Source organism: Anomaloglossus baeobatrachus, chromosome 4 (assembly GCF_048569485.1).
Source record: "Anomaloglossus baeobatrachus isolate aAnoBae1 chromosome 4, aAnoBae1.hap1, whole genome shotgun sequence".
In the NCBI taxonomy this organism is placed as follows: Eukaryota; Metazoa; Chordata; class Amphibia; order Anura; family Aromobatidae; genus Anomaloglossus; species Anomaloglossus baeobatrachus.
The window spans coordinates 223883337-223901932 of NC_134356.1; the positions used below are offsets into that span (position 1 = coordinate 223883337).

At 47.9% G+C, this 18596-nt stretch overlaps 1 protein-coding gene across 3 annotated transcripts in view; it reads left to right on the forward strand.

The window, feature by feature from the left end:
• The window catches only part of ANO4 (anoctamin 4), a 481162-nt gene that overhangs the window by 174025 nt on the left and 288541 nt on the right, over positions 1 to 18596 (forward strand). The window contains exon 1 of one of the 3 annotated variants that reach the window (XM_075344690.1): positions 10957 to 11125. The exons of 1 other annotated variant lie outside the window; for it this stretch is intronic. The gene's annotated coding sequence lies outside the window, so the exon portion shown is untranslated. Of the gene's footprint in view, positions 1 to 10956; positions 11126 to 11160; positions 11515 to 18596 lie in introns of those variants that run through there. One more of the 3 variants, XM_075344689.1, reaches the window with a different exon arrangement.

The window sequence follows — 18596 nt, forward strand, 5'->3', positions numbered from 1 at the left end:
GGGGAACAGGCAGGTGAGATTGGGGCCGGTCCAGGAGCGGAAGTGCTCCCAGGTAAGATCTCGGTGCATGGTTCCCCCACAACCGGGGTGTCAGGAAGCCAGGTAGGTCTGCCTGAACCGGCGACTTGGTCAGGAACGGAGGAGGAGCAGGCACGACCCACGGTCGCAGCGGCTGTGGCCGCTGTCACCCGCAGTGGGAGTGCTGGAAGCCAAGGGGCCTCCCGGAGGTCCGATAGCTCTTCCCCTTCTGACCAAGTGGCAGCCGAGTCAGGTGGAGGCCAGGACACAGGTCCCGGGGTACTGACTGAAGATGTGACAGTCTCGTCGATTCTGGCCACATCTAGTCAGGAGTTTCAGGCAGCGTTAGAAGCTGACGACAGCCTGAAAGCTCTAAAGGAGCAGGCGGCACAGCCTCCCTCGGACTCGGACCCGGAGCGAGTGGTCTGGGACCAAGGACGGCTGTACCGGGCCACGGTCCAGCAGGGTTCACCGGAGGCGTGGCCCAGGGACCGACAGTTGGTGGTACCCTATCCGTTCCGGACGGAGTTGTTGCGGATCGCCCATGAGATTCCGATGGCCGGACACCTAGGGATCGCTAAGACCAAGGCCAGGTTAAACCAGCATTTCTACTGGCCAAAAATGGGGGCCGATGTGGCTGCCTACTGCCGTTCGTGTGAAACCTGTCAGAGAGTGGGGAAGGCGGGGCCACGCCCCAAAGCCCCACTGGTATCTCTGCCAATCATCGATGAGCCTTTCAGGAGGGTGGCTGTGGATCTGGTCGGCCCGCTGGCCATCCCCAGCAGCTCCGGGAAACGCTTCATACTGACGGTAGTGGACTATGCCACCTGGTACCCAGAAGCAGTGGCCTTGTCGTCCATTCGGGCTGACAAGGTGGCCACCGCATTGCTGGAGATTTTCTCCCGAGTGGGTTTTCCCCAGGAAATGCTCACTGACCGGGGGACCCAATTCATGTCCCAGCTGATGGAGGCCCTCTGTAAGCAAGTCCAGGTGCGACATCTGGTGGCCAGCCCGTACCATCCACAGACTAATGGCCTGTGCGAGCGGTTCAATGGCACCTTAAAGCAGATGCTTAAGATGTTGGTCGACTCCCATGGGCGTGACTGGGAGCGGTATCTCCCACACCTGTTATTTGCTTACCGGGAGGTTCCACAGGCCTCAACAGGATTCTCACCGTTTGAGCTCCTGTACGGGCGACGTGTGCGGGGCCCCCTGGCTCTGGTCAGAGGCTTGGGAAGGGGATTTGGCCACCCCTGGAGTGTCGGTTATCGAGTATGTCATGCGCTTCCGGGACAAAATGCAGGCCTTGACGCAACTGGTACACGACAATATGGCTCAAGCCCAGGCCGATCAGAAGCGTTGGTACGACCAGAACGCTTGTGAGAGGACCTACCAAGTGGGTCAAGAGGTGTGGGTACTGGTCCCCGTACCACAGGACAAGCTTCAGGCAGCCTGGGAAGGCCCATACCTCGTGTACCAGCAGCTCAACCCTGTGACGTACCTGGTCACCCTGGACCCTGCCCGTGGAAGGCGGAAGCCCTTCCATGTGAACATGATGAAGGCACATCATGAGCGGGAGGCATGTGCGCTCCCCGTGTGCAACCTGCCCGAGGAGGGAGAAGCGGAAACCCTCTTGGATATGCTAGCCCAGGTTAGGGCAGGCGGATCCCTTGAGGATGTGGAGGTTGGCCACCAGCTCTTGGAGGACCAACGGTCCCAGCTGTGGGCCACCCTACACCCCTTCCGGGGGTTGTTTACCAACCAGCCCGGAAGGACTGACTTGGCTGTCCATCACGTGGACACTGGGGATCATCCCCCGATCCGGCGTTCAGCATATCGGGTCTCCCTGGAGGTGCAGCAACACATGCGCCAGGAGATTGACGAGATGCTGAACCTGGGGGTGATCCAGGCATCCAACAGCGCTTGGGCCTCGCCGGTAGTCCTCGTCCCTAAGAAGGACCGAACCACTCGGTTCTGCGTGGACTACAGGGGGCTCAATGCGGTCACGGTCGCCGATGCGTACCCAATGCCACGCATCGATGACCTGCTCGATCAGTTGGCCGGGGCTCAGTACCTGACCATCATGGATCTGAGCCGGGGATATTGGCAGATCCCCCTGACTCGCAAGGCCAGGGAACGCTCTGCCTTTATTACCCCATTTGGACTGTACGAGTCCACGGTGATGCCATTCGGGATGAGGAATGCCCCTGCCACTTTCCAGCGGATGGTCAACACCCTGCTCAAGGGACTTGAAGGGTACGCGGCCGCGTACCTGGATGACATTGCCGTCTTCAGTCCCACCTGGGAGGACCACCTAGAGCATCTAGCACAGGTGCTCAGGCGGATCCACCGGGCAGGTTTGACCATCAAGCCGGGAAAGTGTCAGCTGGCCATGAGCGAGGTCCAGTACCTCGGTCACCGGGTAGGTGGGGGAACGCTGAAGCCCGAGCCTGAGAAAGTGGAGGCCATCGCATCCTGGCCCACCCCCAGGACCAAGAAGCAGGTGATGTCCTTCTTGGGGACCGCTGGGTACTATAGGAGGTTTGTTCCACGCTATAGTAGCCTGGCCAAGCCCTTGACGGACCTCACCAAGAAGAAGCTGCCCTCTGCGGTCGATTGGACAATGGACTGCGAGACAGCCTTCCGGGCCCTAAAAGACGCCCTGTCCAGCCCGCCCGTGCTACAGGCAGCCGACTTCACGCGGCCGTTTGTAGTACAGACCGACGCCAGTGACTTCGGCCTCGGTGCGGTGCTCAGCCAGGTGGACTCTGCGAGCCAAGAGCACCCAGTCTTGTACCTGAGCAGGAAGCTGTTACCAAGGGAAGTTGCCTATTCCACGATGGAGAAGGAGTGCCTGGCCATAGTGTGGGCCCTGCAGCGTCTGCAACCCTATCTATACGGGCGCCACTTCATCGTGGAGACGGACCACAATCCCCTCAGCTGGTTGCACACCGTCTCTGGGACGAATGGGCGATTGTTGCGATGGAGCCTTGCGCTCCAGCAATACAACTTCACCATTCGCCACAAAAGGGGCCGTGACCACGGTAACGCAGACGGGCTGTCCCGACAAGGAGAGGTCGCGGACGGGCGCACGGGGGAACACCGGAGTGTGCTGCCCCCTAGCGCCCTCAAAAGGGGGGAGGTGTGAGGTAAATCCGGAGATATGACGATAAATCATGACATTCAAGTCATGTCAGGAAGCCCTCTCCTGGTGTCACTACCCCCTTCCCTTCACACAACTGGTTTAGCAACAAATCCATGGCCATGTCCTGTGATATGGAAATTAGGTGGCTTTAGGACAATGGACACAGGATGACTCCCTGCCGTGACTCTGTAGTGGGGGCTGCTAGCTAGTTAGCAAGGCTATGGAAATAGCCAGACAGAACGACTCCAGTAAAAAATGGTTCATATCTCGCAAGCCATATTTCCGATAAATATGGCAACCATAAAAATGGTGTCTCCGCATGTGGACGATGCCGGCACCCCCTTTTTATGGGAACAGGACATTGGGAAATGCCCCAGGCGTGATATCAGCCAATGGGGAACTGGCAGACAGGTCATGAGTCCCCTCGTTCTGTAGCTAAATTCATAACTGTCACAATGAGAGCATTGGCGTCCGCCTACGACGCTCCCAGGCAAAGTTATAGCCAAAATCCCCTTTGCTGGATAATTCTGATCCATGCAGGGGGAGTGGCAGTGCTTCCCTGTGAGGTCACTAAGGTAGGAGGGGACCTGGATCTGCCCAGGTTGATAACCCTACTTCGGCCATTTTCCAGGGTTCTTCTCGCTGGGGGCACGTGTAGGAAACATCTGTGGGAGTTCCTGGAAACCTGGTCTACAGCGCCCCCCTGTGGCCAGACGCAACAAGGTAACTGATTGAACTGTGTATGCCTGTTTGTAACCCATGCTTTATCTGTAACTGTACTCTGACATATGTATATTCTGTAGATTCCCTATTGTATATATCGTAGTTCTAGTGTGCTTTAAGCTGATTAAATTATATAATTAATCTTGGGCTGTTCTGTTATCTCGATCTCGAATCCCACGTCTGTGTGTTCGGCTAATAGTTACCGTGAAGCGGTTGGTGGCAGCGAGTTGTGCCAAGGATTATTGTGGGGAGGCCAGTGAGATTCGGGAAGATATTATATATTCCGCCCGCGGAGGTCGGGGGAATATATACCCTACTCTCACCGGGGACCCTTCAATAATCGGCATAAGTAGTATAGCGGCCTCCTTGCTTATTGTCGGGCAATTCCATAATTGGCCTGACTATAAGAGGGGCGCTAGAGAGCGCGTCACGTGCTCTGTCGGTCGGTCGGGAGGTATAAAGGAGGGGTGACCCCCCACTTGTTACCCCCCGATTGTGACGTACTGGTAGCCAGCGCGGGGGATTTCTGAGTGACCCCCCCGGTGGTTTGTGACAGAATCCTTTTACCCATGCCAGCTATAGGTTATTCTGTGTTGGCCTGTGATGTGTGGTGTTCCAGACTCTCTCCGGTGAAAGCTGTGCTTAGTTGTACTTTTTGCTTGGTGCAGTTTTGGAGTGCACCCCTGTACTTCCTTTCTGCTCTTGTTTTTCTCCTGAATCTCTTATTGTCTTATCCTGTGTGTTTGAGTGCTGTGTGACAGCCTTTTGTTTTTTCCATTGTCTGTCTTTATCTGTGGTTATAACACACCCCTCTCCCGAGAGGGGGAGGGAAATTAGATCAGGACTGATGAGACACAGGGCCAGGAAGGTGAATCAGGTCTCTCCACCATTAAGTATCCCTGAGGTTAGGGATAGTGTAGGGTCCCCTAGCTTGAGGGACAGTTTAGGAGCCCTGGTTCTCCGCTATCCCAAATTCATTATGACAATAATGGTTGATAAGTTATATGCAAACTATGGTCGAAAACAATAAATTTTCTAACAGTTTTTTCTTTACTGATTATACTTGTCTTAATAGAGTTGTAGTGCTCATTCCCACTTGTCCTCAGAAAAGTACCTACTTTTTGTCCTGTCTTTCATCAGAAATTGAATCCACGCTGGATTATTGCTCCTTCTGCGCCTTTTCCTCCATACTACTTTTTATTCTCTCTGCCCTGTTCTCAGCAAGGAGTTCTATCATCTTATCTTTCCACCTGACATTCCACAGAGCCTTTGCCAGGTTGCATTTAATCCTTGCTGCCCTAGATTATTAATGTGTACAATTGTGGTTTTTTATATTAACTAATTTTCTCCATAAGGCCCCAAACAGTATTAATGTAGAATAATTGGCCCCATACAGTAATAATGTACCTGCAATAGGCCCCATACAGTAATGAAGCCCACCCCTCTGGCTCCATACATGGTAAATTGCTCCTCATTCTTGACCCAATACAGTAATAGTGACTTCCAGCTTGGCTCCCAAACACTAAATTTGGTACCAATATGGTAATAATGAGCCCAGCAATGTAGCAAAGCTGGATATGTAAGGAGGCACGCTATGGCAATGTAGCAGAGCCTAGCAATGTAGTACAGTTGGATATGCCAGGAGGCACACAGTGGTAATGTAGCAGAGCCTAGCAATATAGTAGAGCTGGGTATGTCAAGGGCACAATGAGGCAGAAGTATTGCGTAGTGACATAGACACCAACTACCTGAATACTCAAGCAGCATTCCTCCACATGAACCAGCCTCTGCCTCAGTGATGCGTATCTGGTTACCTCACCTGAGAGCAGCATCATGTAGGCAAAGAGACCGTGAATCCAACTACGTATCTCTTAGATTACTGCGTGCAGCAGTTGTGCCACAATCAGCGTTTTTAGATTTAGCAATGCAGCAGAACTCAGAAAATTATTCCAGCCACACCAGGCTCACGGTATACAATTTCTATAGATACTGAGCTACTAATCAAAGCACAGGGCATGCTGGATTAGCTGACTGCTTGCGAACCTAGTCTAGTCCAGCAATGATAATCTCCTAAATTAAAACAAACATTGCATGTAAACAACACAACAGAGTATGAGAAGAGACACATCCCTAAAATCTCTGTGTAAACAGCTACAGCATGCTGCCTGCAGATTACATAGCAAAAACCTGCTGACATATCCCCTTTAATGAAATTAATTACAAAGTTTCTTACTGTTGCTTTCAAATTTTTTAAAGCAACCGTGACTTTTGAAAGGGGAAATTTTTACATATAGAAGTAGTAAGGCTGTATAGTCATTTGTCCCCAAATTAAAATTATATGTTTTTTATAGTTATCCAATATATCAGTTGTACAAAATCTTGAGTAGAAGCCATATGCAAATCAGGCTCTAAATTCCCTACCGGCATTTCAATGCACTATAGAGAGATGTGATTACTTCAGTTTCTCCCTGCCTCATTCCAGGAAAGTGACACATCTCTCCCATGTGAGTGAATCAACTAAAGTGGAGTGGGAATAAGCTGGCTGAGGACCACACCGGACTAGTCAGGTCTCTCACTACAGTCCCTGTACAATTTTTCAAATTATGTTTTCCTTGAAAGGCCGCACTGTTTCAGAGAAAAACTAGCAGCAGGCTCTAATTTGTGCTGCCCATGGTTCAAGCAGCATGAATCTAAGGGGGGCTTTACACGCTGTGACATTGCAAACAATTGCTAGCGATGTCGAGCGCGATAGCACCCGCCCCCGTCGTACATGTGATATCTGGTGCTTGCTGCCGTAGCGAACATTATCGTTACGGCAGCTTCACATGCACATACCTGGTCGGCGACGTCGCTGTGACCGCCGAACAATCCCTCCTTCAAGGGGGAGGTGCGTTCGGCGTCACAGCGAACTCATCATGACGTCACTAAGTGGCCGGCCAATAGAAGTGGAGGGGCGGAGATTAGCGGGACATAAAATCCCGGCCACCTCCTTCCTTCCGCATTGACGGTGGACGCAGGTAAGGAGATGTTTGTCGCTCCTGCGGTTTCACAAACAGCGATGTGTGGTGCTGCAGGAACGACAAACACCATCGTATCTGCAGCAGTAACAACAGTATGGAAATGAACGACGTGACACAGATCAGCGATTTTTTACGCTTTTGCGCTCGTTCATCGTTGCACCTAGGATTTACACATTGCGATGTCGCTACTGTCGCCAGATGTGCGTCACTAACGATGTGACCCCGACAATATATCGGTAGCAATGTCGCAACGTGTAAAGCCCGCCTAAAGGCCGCTTTACACGCTACGATATCGCTAAAGCGATCTCGTTTGGGTCACGGAATTTGTGATGCACATCCGGCCGCGTTAGCGATGTCGTTGAGTGTGACACCTATGAGCGATTTTGAATCGTCGCAAAAACGTTCAAAAACGCTCATCGGTGACATCAACCCCTCTTCCCAATTATCATTGCTGCTGCTTGTACGATGTAGTTCGTACATTGCTACATGTGACACCACAGGAACAAGGAACCTCACCTTACCTGTGGCCGTCGGCAATGAGGAAGGAAGAAGGTGGGCGGGACGTTACGTCCCGCTCATCTCCACCCCTCCACTTTGATTGGGCGGCCGCTTAGTGACGCAGGCAAATCGCTGCCCGTGGCACACAAAATCGCACGGACCCGTCACACTACTTATCTGCCTAGCGACGTCGCTGTGACCGCCTCCTCTCTAATGGGGCAGTTCGTTCGGCGTCACAGCGACGTCGCTAGGCAGATAAGTAGTGTGACGGGTCCGTGCGATTTTGTGTGCCACGGGCAGCGATTTGCCTGTGTCGCACAAACGATGGGGGTGGGTACGCTCGCTAGCGATATCGGTAACGATATTGCAGCATGTAAAGCGGGCCTTAGGCCGATGTTACACTTGCGATTGCCTCGCGTGTATCTTGCGCGAGTCTCGCGGTGCATCACTCGTTATGGACTCACACTCTCCTCACAGGAGCATCTCAGCTGCATGGAGATGCATGCAACCGACCCGCTCCTGTGAGGGGAGTGTGAGTCCATAACGGGTGATGCACCACGAGAATCGCGAGAGATACACGCGAGGCAATCGCAAGTGTGACACTGGCCTAATGCTAGGTTCCATTTAAAGGATCATAGCATGTGTTCACAATAACACATGTAGTAGCAATGCTGGCTTTATAGGTTTACATGAAATAAGTTAACTTCAGATGCCATAATTTTTAATGTTCTTAGCCATGTTTGAATATTTAACAATTGTTTTATCAATTGAAGCAAAAATTAACAATTCAAATTAAATAATCACTACATTGATTGTTCTCACTTCCAAATTTTCATGGTGTGTAGCATTGAACCCTATTCACTTGAGAAAATGCATACAAGCAATCTTCATGAATGATATTCCTCAGGATGAGAACCCTGGTTTAACTCTCAGAAACAACAGCTTTATGTCTACTGTCTTTGTTGATTAATATTTCATGTTATTGTAGGGGGTGCAGCCCCTGCTAAGGACTTTGTTTTACTGTGACTTTAAGACTTTGTTGTACTTTGGCTTTAAGAGATGGGGCTCTCTCCTCGACAAGTAAAGTGTGCAACACTGTACCGTCGAACCTGAGAGTGGACCGGTCCTGTGTACAGTGCTGTGAGTGTATGCCCAGGTGCAGCGGTTAGGGAATTATATTAGGCCTCCATAGTCAGAGTGCGGTATCCGCACTGTCCCTCTAGGGGAGACCAGGTAGGCTAGAAGACAGAGCAGGACTACTTACCGTCATATATTGTCATATTGCTGGTAAATCTATTGTTGGATATTGTTATAGTTGTGGTGACCTGGGCAGTCGCTTCAGCTAAAGTGCATAATTTCGTACTGTGAGTTTTTTTCCCTTTTCTCCAGCTGCATGGCAGTTGGAATTTGTAATCCCCTGTAAATAAACATTCACCCTCGTTTATCCATCAATTCGTCTGATTCTGTGACTTGCTCTGCATAGCGGTGGGCGCTGGGTCATCGCTTCATTATAAGGGCGCTGTGTAGACAAAAGAGACTGTGGACAACTATTGTCAATAAAATTAAGGGACACAGAGTTTGTGTTGAGAACACCAAGTCTATGGAGGTAGACAGTAAAGGCTACTTTACATGCTGCGACATCGCTAGCGATCTCATTAGCGATGTGAAGTTCTAGATCGCAAGTGCGACCTGTCGAGATCGCACATGCGTAAAATGACCTATGTACGATCTCGAAAGATCGCACTTGCGCTCTAGAATTTCACATCGCTAATGAGATCGCTAGCGATGTCGCAGCATGTAAAGTAGCCTTAAGTCATTGTTCCTCAAAGACTAACGCCCTTGTCAATGGTAGCCCATTTGTCATACCTGGAGTGCAAATTGGGTTGATGACTCATTCCAACTCCACTTTGAACTGTATGTCTTTACTCATCCATTCATATCATTAGGGTTTTCGGTCTGAAGCCCAGAAACATGGGATTCAGACAGAACCCAGACTAAAGGGTGCTTTACACGCTGCGATATCGCTAAGGAGATACCGTCGGGGTCACGGTGGTTGTGACGCACATCTGGCTTCGTTAGCAAGATTGCAGTGTGTGACTCCTCTGAGCGACCGTAAACAATCGCAAAAGAGGGAAAAATCGGTGGTCATGGAGAGGTCGTCCTAAAACAACATATCATTTTCTGCTCAGTCGCGATGTGGTTCGTCGCTTCTGCGGCACCACACATCGCTGTGTGTGACACCGCAGGAGCGACAACCATCACCTAACCTCCGTCCACCGGAAAAGGAGGAAGGAAGGAGGTGGGCGGCATGTTCCGGCCGCTCATCTCCTCCCCTCCTTTTCTATTTAGCGGCGGTTCAGTGACGCTGCTGTGACGTCGCTGTGATGCTGAACGAACCGCCCCCTTAGAAAGGAGGCGGTCACAGCGATGTCACAGAGCAGGTATGTGTGTGTGACGCTGCCGTAGCAACGTATAATGTTCGCTACGGCAGCGATCACCACATATCGGCCGTATGACAGAGGCGGGTGCTATCGCGCTCGACATCGCCAGCAAATGCTAGTGATGTCGCAGTGTGTAAAGTACACCTAAGACGTTGAGTATAATGAGACAAAACGAGCTCAAAACCTCCAAGTTTGGACTCCGCTTAATATTTTTACTGCTGGTGTTCATCTTTTATGCTGGACTCAAAATCACAGCAGACTAGTAAAAGACACGCTGCCGGAAAAGTGTCAAGTTGCAGACTTTGGACTCTGTTTACCTCCATCTACTGAATGGCTCTGTTAGGAATCTGAATTCCATTTTTCTTGGCTTCATATGTAAGCCCCTGATATAGACAGCAAAGTTGGCAGATATGTATTGTGAGATTAGCCTAAGCTGCTCACAAACAAACATAACAAACTGCCTAATAGTTCACCTGAATCCTGCCTGGAAGTTGACGAGTGTTCATAGAGATAAGTTCATTGACCAATTCTACACCTGCCATCTGCGGGGAGTTGAGGCGTGTTGATAGAGATAGGTTCATTGACCAATTCTACACCTGCCATCTGCGGGGAGTTGAGGCGTGTTGATAGAGATAGGTTCATTGACCAATTCTACACCTGCCATCCGCGGGGAGTTGAGGCGTGTTGATAGAAATAGGTTCATTGACCAATTCTACACCTGCCATCCGCGGGGAGTTGAGGCGTGTTGATAGAGATAGGTTCATTGACCAATTCTGGTGAAATTCTGACCAATTCTTATCTCATGTGTATGGGCAAATTTGGTAGCAAAATGTGTTAAAATATTTCCAGCAGACTTATGTACTTAAGGTGTATTGAAACTAATATGCTGACCTACAGGCTTGGCTAGTGGCGTACTCATGTTCAGGAAGTAGTCAGGTGGGTTCTCAGACCAGAGCACTAATATGTACGTGTTATTAGAGGGGAGAGGGTACAGTGTCTGAGCATTTGTGACCTCTGTTGTCCACGTACAGATCAGTTGCTTTCTTCTGCCACTGTATAGACTGAGGCACTGCAGTCTCTGCATCCTTCAGTGCTCGGTACAAGGAATGAGGACCTCTGACCCATGCTCTCATCCTACACTCGGATGCATGAGCTAGGTGTAGGGATAGCTTCAGCCAGACACTTATGATGACAATGCAGGAGCTGATGACATTGATGTGGTGCCAGGAAGATTGTGTGCACAGAGAAGAAGCCTGTGTTCCCTTTACAGGCAGTGCAAGGTAAAGCAGCTTTGATGCTCTGCAGTCACTGGGTTTTTTTCTGGTCCAGCGTCATGCTGACACTGCTCACTTCTTCTTGATTGGATGTTTCCAGGCACTGACTAAGAATACTGATGGTATCTTACAGAGTAGCTTAGCCACATGGATGAGGATTCCTCAATATCATTCTCCCTTCTTCTATCTAATGAGCCATTCTTATAGCACATTCTCCTTCATGCTGGAGGTTCTGGCATAGTAAACTATTGCAGGTGGGCACTTGGGTGAAGATTTGCAGCCTGTGTGTGCCAAGTCACCCTGGATGCTCCTGACATGATTGCAGATGCTATTTGTCCAGGAGAACTAGAGGAGAGATGTCCTATGTGCCTGTGTGTGGATTCTCAGCTCCTATGGTGAGTGCTGGAAGGGGGTGATTTCAGCTCAGCTTTGCTGCAGTACATTATTTCTCTCTCCTCCTTGTCTCTTTGACCTTCATTCATTAGCTCTAGTGGGAAATGTATTGTGATGTAGGATGGGGAGATCAGTCATTATTGTGTGAGATGTATGGAGAATCCCTGAGATGATGCTCCTGAGGTCTACATTTATCATTAATTAAGAACATCATAATGTATCCCATGAAGTACCTTAGTCTTATCTACCTTTTTATATTGTATTGCATTGTATAGTTATATATGTGTTTATCAGAATGTTTCACTGAGTTTGTATTTAGTAAAGTAACAATGTGTATAACATTAGCCACTGACTCATTCTCAGTGATACTTAGTATCAAGTTATTCAGTGATGTAATGTATAAAGGGATGCATCAAATCTGAGAAAAATGTGCTATACAATCCCCATCATGTGTTGGATAGTCATTGACATGAATTCTGCGTATACTGTGGTGTGTCGGGCTTTTTCATGACCTTACTCAGTAGTCGTTACACACATGGAATTGTTTTCATGTGACGCAGACCTAGCAGATTACATCATTGCAGTTTACTGGTGAGATGTGGGAAGCTAGACTAGTACTGATGTTCTCCTTCTTCGCCACACTACAACAATCCTCTATAGATTCTGTCTGTCGGAGATAGATTTAATGGAACAAATCGGGGTAAAATAAACCTGTGCCATTTGTTTTCTCTTATTGGAATTACTATGAGCTCAATATTTCCAGCAATTATGAATGTCACTAGGCTAAACACAAACCCCAATGGAAATTTGCTTAGGTATGCATGAGATTTATCAATCCGGAATCTGGTAAAGTTCAGCGACATCCCCAATAGATGCTGAAATAGCTATCATTAGTAACATTTTGGATTTTTTTTTTTAAAACACTATCAATTTTATTTGGATACAGTTTTTATTTTATTAGTAGTTGCATCAAATTTTAAGTTATTAAGTAATTTTAGAATTATATAAATATTTAGCAATACATAAAGTAAATTATAGATTTAATTATAAAAACTACCACGTTGATTGGGAAGGGGTGCTGAGCCCCCCACTTTTTTGAGCGCTAGTGTCCATTTACAAATAAATTATAGATTTATCAGAAATAATATGTGATATATTAATTACTCTGTAAGTAAGGCCTAAGACACACGGGATGAAAATCGGAGCGAATGCAATGCGATATAACACCGCTTTCCACTCGGACCAATATTAGCCTATGTGCCAGCACCCATGAGCGATTATTTTCTCAGCCCTAACCGGACCGAGAAAACAATCGCAGCATGCTACGACTGTAATGCGATCCTGGTTTCTCTCGCATCCATTCAAGTCTATGGGGAGAGAGAAAAATCGCACTGCAATCGCAGTACACCGGTGTACTGTGAGTGCAGGGCGAGAATGGCAATAGCCGGCTATGGAGGAGAGAGGGAGATAAATCCCTCCCTCTCCTCCTCAGCGCCGACCCTCCCCTCCTCAGTGCCGGCCAAGCCCTCCTCAGCACTGGCCCGCCACCCGCAGCTGTGATCCGATTGCATGATCGGACCTCAGTTGCAGGGACAATCGCATGACACTCGGCTCCCGCTGTGTTGTCAGCATGAGCCGAGTGTCATGCGAAGATTGCATTAGTCCCCCGTGTGGCCCCGGTCTTAAGGTTCAAGTCTAGGTGACATATGGAAATTGCAACTCTGGTTCACGCCATTGTTTCCTTGCTTACCTATAGCCTTTAATGGTGTGTGAGCAGGCATATTTTAATTGGTAATGGTATCCTCAAAGTTGGAGATTCCCCCAGTTAGACTTTAATTTCTTTGTCCGGAGAAGAAGTATATCATGTGATAACCCCTTTGATTATAAGTGCAGCATTGTTTTACGGCACCACCATCTCCAATGCAATATATTGCACACATGGCTACATATGGACATTGAAAACAAAATGAGATCCCATGGGAAGTAATAAGTCTTATCTGGTTTTCCGAAAGTCAAGCTGTCCAGAAATTAACATTTCTCGGACCTTTTATCAAGATCTGCTTGAATGATTTTTAGCAAATGGACATATTGCAGTATACTAGTAGTACTTGAATCAGATTTCACACAATACTGGTTTCCACTAGGATTTATTACTGAACAACCAGAGTGTGAAGGAATGATCTAAAGAGCTCTCTGTTATGATTTTATCACTTTACCAAAGGAACAGTACATGCCCAGGGTGAATAAACTGAATGAAATGATGGCTGTTTCTGACACGATGTGACTGCAGATATCATACTTGGTCATGGGAGGACTCCAGGCGAGCTGAGTGACATAACGGGAACACCAGGGTAGTGTCACACCGGGGAAGGGGTGGACCCTCCCGAGCAGCGCAACGAGGGGGATAGGACTTTCCACTCAAAATGGTCCAGAAAATCCCAAGCGTTAACCCTGAGAGCAAGCTCCCACACTTAGCCATAGTGGGGAGCGGGACCCGGCAGGTTTCATACTACCGGGACCAACAGAGAAGTAAACTTAGTGCAAGGAGGAAGGTCACGGATCACCAGGCGGAGCACCATTGGGGATGGGACCCAAACTACGCTGTCCTCAGCGGCAGCGGTATCCAGAACTTTGGTTTATCCAGTTGTCGGTTTCAGCTTAATGGACTGAGTGAGCATGCAAGTCTCCCCTTTGCATCCAACGGCACTCCCCCTCACCCTCACCGAGTCCCGGGGCATTCCACCCTACCCGTGGAGGGTCACAACACCTGGCTGCCCCATTCCATCACCCCCGGGTACTCCCAACTGCAGCGGTGGTACTCCTAATTACCACATACCACGGGTGGCGTCACAAACTCTATAATACATCCCCTGTAAATACCCCCTTCATTTGAGTGGCTGCAGACACCCGGGTCCGGAGACCCTCGAGCCACCGCGGATCCGGATCCGAGCAGCTCGGCTGCTGGCACGGAGGCGGTACAACAGCTTCCAATAGTGGTTTTTTTTTTTTGGCTATTAGTCTTACTACATAGGGTAATGATTCGTCATGCATTTTTTTGTAAATAAACCCATGTTTTCAGACCCCAGGATCTTTTTTAGGCTACGTCCTACTGTCCATATGGCAGAAAAGCTGTCTCCTTGAATACTTTGGCCCCACCTAGAGTGGAATCTGAGTGGTCCAATGCTCTGGCATCTGTATATGTGACCTGTGATCTAAATCAGCCTGTGTACCCACTGAAGACTTAACATGCCACCCTCAAAGGAACACTATTTCCATCCACACAATTGCATGTATCATACACTACCTGCAATTAAAAAATATTAAACATCACACATTATAGTAAGACCATATGGTCTCAGCTATCAATTTGTATGTTTTTATTGTGCATTACTGAGAGCCTGGTGGTTGGTGGATCCTTAGCTGGTTCTTACTTTATCATGCTGTATAAATATTCTGTATACTGTTAGTTAGCATAGTTCAATAAAAAATGGGAGCAGATTTACAGTGGCAAGCACTTTTAGAAATAGTCCACCCATCTAAAACATGAGAGGTAGTTGAATGATCAGCTTTAGTTGAATTTAACAGCTTTTAAAAAAGGGCTGGATGATTTCCTCAGTACACACAACATTGTTGGTTATAAATGACTTAGTGACCAAATGTAGAACTGGTGGAGGAAGGTTGAACTAGATGGACCTAGGTCTTTTTTCAACCTGAGTAACTATGTAACTATCTAACGGTTAGCTAGGCAATGCCAGATTTCGGTGAGGAAGATTATGTAACCAATTAATAATGTGGACGGGGTTATACACAGATCATTCAGATAACTGCTAGATCTGCAGCAGATAAACCAGGCATTTTATCAAAATGACAGCAAGCAGCCCAGTAAGTCTCTGCTCTTGTATTATGCTGCTCGCAGATGGGCTAGTAGAAACCTGGTCACAGATTCCCTTTAAATGTCGCAAGTCAACCATCCCCCATTGCCCCCCACACAACATGATTGCAGGGAGCCAATACGTTACCTTCAGCAGGTCCTGGTGAATACCATTTTAGTTCACCTGTTAAGCGCAGCCAGTAATCGGGCTTAATAGAGGAACTGCAATTATACTATATACTGCAACTTCAGTAATGCAGTGTATAGTATAGGCCAATAGGCCAGGGGTGCCAAACCTGTTGCTCGGGAGCCACATGTGATTTGCCGGCTTGTGGTATGTGGCTCGCGGCTGTCTGCCAACCTATTACATTAGCACCAGGTCTATCAAGCAGCTATGAAGGGCAGGTCTCCAAATGGAGATTTATGTGAGTAAGCCCACACAGAAGAACAGATCTGGAAGGCCATATAGCGGCCCTGGGGGTTTGAAGATTATTTAAATATGGTAAACTGGAGGAAGGATGATACAACCTGTCAGAGGAGAAGCTTGAAGCTGGATGTGATAATGTGGTGCGAGTGCTTGATGCGAGAATATTGAATGGGAGTATTGTGGGAACCTCTCGATCTTGACATACTACTTCGCTGTGATCTCTGTGTAAAAGCTTTGGCTGTCACTATACCAGTTAAGGCGGCTCTGGCTGACACTACTATGAGGGGGGCTGCAGCTGGATGTGGGTGGCATGCAACCGTCTCTCAGAGCTCAATGTAACTTGTTACCGTCTCTTAGAGCTGAATGTGGCTCACAACATCAGACAGATTGGGGACCAATGGTATACGGTAGGTGATTGAATGACTTCAGGTTCAAGTCTCCAAAGGGGACTAAAACTAGAGATAAAAAAAAATGTTATTTGTTTCTTTTTTAATTTAGAAAAGATTAAATCATATACTTTTCCTCATTCAAAAATGCAGAAATTAAAAAATGTAAAAATAAACATATTTTGTATCATCTTAGAAAAAAACTATAACATTATTTAAACCTTTCATTGAATTCCAGATAGAAAAAAAATCAAAATACCAGAATTTCAGTTTTGCGGTACCCACGCTTGCCTGAAAAAAATGAATTAAAAGTGATATGTGCTTCAAAGCTTATATTAATAAAATCTACAACTTACCATGCAAAAAACAAGCTTTCATCCAGCTTCCTTTTTTTTACCACTAAAATAATTTTAAAAACCTTAAAGGGGTTGTCCACAACTAGGGAAACCCCTTTGCATCCCCTATGTTTCCCCTGTTAAATTAAAAAAGCTTATACTCACCTCTTGTGCTGATTAGTGATGAGCGAGCATGCTTGTAACTACTCGGTACTCGCACGAGTATCGCTGTACTCGGGCTGCTCGGCGGGGACCGAGTAATCTCGCGATACTCGTGCTGTACTCGTGGTCTCCATCCCTGCATGTTGGCGCTCTTTTGAGAGCCAGCCCTCATGCAGGGATTGGCTGGCAGACCACTGCAATGCCACAGCCCTGTTAGTTGTGGAATTGCAGTGATTGGCCGGCCTGCACAGCGTGACCGAGCCTTTATACCGGCCGGCGCGCTGTGCTCTGCTCACAGCTATCCAGACAGTGAGTGCAGGGAGAGTGTCGCTGATTCAGGGAAAGCTTTGCGGCCCTTTATAGTTAGTTCCGGAGCAGGGCTGCAAACAGTGTGACCAGAAGTCCTTCTCAGGACTATTCTAGTTGTATACAGGCAGGCAGGGTATAGCCAGGTCGGAGTACAGTAGCAGAGTCCTTCTCAGGACTATTGTTGCTATATACAGGCAGGGTATAGCCAGGTCGGAATACAGGCTAGTGACCAGAAGAGTCCTTGTCAGGACTATTGTAGCAGTATACAGGCAGGCAGGCAGGGTATATAGCCATTCCTAGTGGTGACCGTATACCAGCCTTCATCATATCTGGGGCTGGTGTACACAGTCTAAAACAGTCCAGATAGTGTCAGACTTCTCAGTAATTGTCGCTCCTAAAAACCAGTTAGGTTCTTATTGCGTCCGTGCTTGCATTTAAAAACAGCACGTGTGTGTCTGTCGGTGGCAGCGTACAGGTGCACGTTTTGCACAAACTATTATATAACGCACAAGTCTAGTGTATAATACACGTCAGTCAGCAGTGTCTGATAGTGTCAGACTTCTCAGTAATTGTCGCTCCTAAAAACCAGTTAGGTTCTTATTGCGTCCGTGCTTGCATTTAAAAACCGCACGTGTGTGCCTGTTGGTGGCAGCGTACAGGTGCACTTGTGTGCGTTTTTCACAAACTATTATATAACGCACAAGTCTAGTGTATAATACACGTCAGTCAGCAGTGTCTGATAGTGTCAGACTTCTCAGTAATTGTCGCTCCTAAAAACCAGTTAGGTTCTTATTGCGTCCGTGCTTGCATTTAAAAACCGCACGTGTGTGCCTGTTGGTGGCAGCGTACAGGTGCACTTGTGTGCGTTTTTCACAAACTATTATATAACGCACAAGTCTAGTGTATAATACACGTCAGTCAGCAGTGTCTGATAGTGTCAGACTTCTCAGTAATTGTCGCTCCTAAAAACCAGTTAGGTTCTTATTGCGTCCGTGCTTGCATTTAAAAACCGCACGTGTGTGCCTGTTGGTGGCAGCGTACAGGTGCACTTGTGTGCGTTTTTCACAAACTATTATATAACGCACAAGTCTAGTGTATAATACACGTCAGTCAGCAGTGTCTGATAGTGTCAGACTTCTCAGTAATTGTCGCTCCTAAAAACCAGTTAGGTTCTTATTGCGTCCGTGCTTGCATTTAAAAACAGCACGTGTGTGTCTGTCGGTGGCAGCGTACAGGTGCACGTTTTGCACAAACTATTATATAACGCACAAGTCTAGTGTATAATACACGTCAGTCAGCAGTGTCTGATAGTGTCAGACTTCTCAGTAATTGTCGCTCCTAAAAACCAGTTAGGTTCTTATTGCGTCCGTGCTTGCATTTAAAAACAGCACGTGTGTGGCAGTCAGTGGCAGCGTCAGGCTCCATATTGTCCCTGGATAGAGACGTGCATGATGGCCTGTAAACATGAAGTGCCCATTGTAAGGAAGTGGGTCTATTGTAGTATAGCCCTTAGGCAGGGCAGCCAAAAATTTGGAGGCTCCACATTGTCCCTGGATAGAGATGTGCATGAGGGCCTCAAAACATTGTTCCCATT